Source organism: Citrus sinensis, chromosome 2, assembly GCF_022201045.2.
Source record: "Citrus sinensis cultivar Valencia sweet orange chromosome 2, DVS_A1.0, whole genome shotgun sequence".
NCBI lineage: Eukaryota > Viridiplantae > Streptophyta > Magnoliopsida > Sapindales > Rutaceae > Citrus > Citrus sinensis.
Genome location: NC_068557.1, coordinates 12,449,410 through 12,452,320, shown reverse-complemented (window position 1 = coordinate 12,452,320; position 2,911 = coordinate 12,449,410). Strand labels below are relative to the sequence as shown.

The 2,911-nt window shown below is 35.0% G+C and overlaps 1 non-coding gene across 1 annotated transcript; it reads right to left on the bottom strand.

Moving 5' to 3' along the window:
• Window positions 1-237: 237 nt before the first annotated feature.
• On the bottom strand, window positions 238-344 carry LOC112497372 (small nucleolar RNA R71). The gene has a single exon (XR_003064170.1). It is a non-coding gene; the product is annotated as a small nucleolar RNA R71 (small nucleolar RNA).
• Between the last annotated feature and the right edge of the window lie 2,567 nt (window positions 345-2,911).

Below are 2,911 nucleotides of genomic sequence, written 5' to 3'. Positions count from 1 at the left end.
TTTAATGGATTGCCATCAGAAGATCCTCATCTCCACCTTAAGTTGTTTTTGGAAATGAGTGATGCTTTTAAAATTGATCGAGCATCACATGATGCATTGAGACTAAGACTTTTTCCTTACTCCTTAAGAGATCGAGCAAGATCATGCTTGAACTCTTTACCACCATACTCTATCATAACATGAAATGACTTGGTTGATAAGTTTCTGATGAAGTACTTCCCACCAACCAAAAATGCAAAGTTACAAAATGAGATCACTTCTTTTCATCAACTAGAAGATAAAAGCTTGTATGAGGCTTGGGAAAGATTTAAGGAGTTGCTCAGGAAATGTCCTTATCATTGCATTTCTTGCTGCATACAGTTAGAAACCTTCTATAATGGGTTAAATCCAAACACTAGATTGATGGTCGATGCTTCAGTAAATGGGGCTTTATTATCTAAATCTTATAATGAAGCCTATGAAATCTTCAAGAAAATTGCTAATAACAATTATCAGTGGCCATCAATTAGACAAATTGCAGCAAGAGGAGTAGCAGGGATACACAATGTGGATGCATTTACAGCATTATCAGCCCAAGTAACATCATTGACCAATATGGTAAAAGGTATGACCACTGCTCCAGCAATTGTCAATCAAGTTGCTAAGATTTCTTGTGTGTACTGTTGAGAGAGGCATTTATTTGATGATTGCCTAGGGAATCCAATTCAGTCAATTATGTGGACAACTTCAATAGACAAAACCAGAACAATCTATATTCCAATACCTACAACCCTAGATGGAGGCAGCACCCAAACTTTTCATGGAGCAACCAGAACCAGTATGCTCCAGCATCCAGTGGACTGAATAGAACTACTTGGCCACTTGGTTTTCATCAGCAAAATCAAGGGCAAAGAAACACCAACAATGATCAATTTAGTTCATGGGAAAAACTAATTAAAGAGCACATTGTGAAGAATGAAGTAGTTGTCCAAAGTTAAGTTGTGTCCTTGAGAAATTTAGAAAATCAAATTAGACAGCTTGCCACAGTATTAAGTAACAGACCTCATGGGAGTTTACCCAGCAACACAGATGATCCAAGGAAAGAGGGTAAAGAACATTGCAAGGCGATGAACTTAAGGTTTGGGAAGGATGTTAATATTCCTATTGGTATGCTAAGAAAAATGATGAAACTTATTTCATCTCCAGAGGAACTTCAAGTTAAAAAAGAGTTGCAGCAACCCAGTTATTAAAACACTGTGAAAGCAGTCAGGCTACAACAACCACAGGAAGAAATCACTCAGTAACTGTTGAAGCAGAAGTTGCAACACTAGCAGTAACAACCCAGAGTCAATAAAAAGAACTACAACCTATATCTCTTGTTGTAGTGCAGCAGTTTAGGCATCTACCCCCTTTCCTACAAAGATTCCAGAAGCAAAGACAAGATAACCAGTTCAACAAGTTCTTGAAAGTGTTGAAACAATTGCATATCAATATTCCCTTTGTGGAAGCTTTAGAACAAATGCCCAATTATGTGAAATTCTTGAAGGATATTTTGGCAAGAAAGAGAAGACTTGGAGAATTTGAAGCTATTGTTCTAACACAAGAATGCAACTATGTGCTTCAGAATAAGATTCCTCAAAAAATGAAAGATCTAGGAAGCTTCACAATACCATGTTCTATTGGAACTAGGTACAATGGTAGAGCACTTTGTGACTTAGGAGTAAGCATCAATCTCATGCCCTTCTTTGTATTTAAGCAATTGGGAGTTGGTGAATGTAGACTAACAACAGTCACTTTACAACTTACTGACAGATCTCATGCATACCCTGAGGGCAAGATTGAAGAAGTCTTAGTAAAGGTAAACAAATTTATTTTTCCAGTGGATTTTATTATATTAGATTTTGAGGTAAATAATGAAGTACCAATTATACTTGGTATACCTTTCCTAGCAACAAGGAAGACACTAATTGATGTGGAGAAAGGAGAGTTAACCATGAGGGTGAATAACCAACAAGTCACTTTCAATGTGCTGGAAGCTATGAAGAGTTCTGATAAGATTGAAGATTGTAATTTTTTTAGTGTTGTAGACTTTCTTATAACAAAAAAGAATAGACAGCTGCTGCAGCAAAGAAGAAATCAGAGTTGCTACTTTTGAAGAACTTGAAGAAGAGGATATTGCAGCAACCTAGATAGCATGGTTAGGATAAAAGCAACCTGTAAGACATGGCAGACACTTTGAATCTCTAGATCTTTCAAACAGGGAAGTAAAACCAACAGTTCCATCTATTGAATCACCTCTTATTTTAGAATTGAAACTCTTACCTTCACATTTGAAATATGTTTTTCTTGGTAAAAATAATACACTTCCTGTAAGCATTTCATCTTCTTTAAATGTAAATCATGAAAGGAGCTTGGTAGAAGTGGTCACTACAAGAAAACAGGTATTAGATGACAGATTCAACTTATATCATAATAGTATGATAGACTCATGATAGAATTTTTAATCTATCACAAATTAATGATGGTTATGTGACAATATTATTTTCTATTACAAATTTATGATGGTTTTATGATATAATTATTGTTTATCACAAATTTATGATAGAATCGTGATAAAAAAATTTTTCTATTAAGAAATTATGATAAAAAATTAATTTGACTATGTTTGACCTAAAGTTTAATATATTATTTTATTTAAAAACACAAAAGGGTGCATTTTAATAATTCAAAAATGAAAAAAAGAGAAAAGAAAAACACGTCTTGACCCAAGCCCCAAAATCACTAACACTTGCACCCAAACACAACACTCACTCACGGCCAAACCCTAGAAATCAACCTTGCGCTCAATCGTTCGACCAAAACACCATCCTTTCGCTGCCATTCAAGTATATTGTAACTATACCGGCAATGTTGTTTAAAAATTATAGCCCGT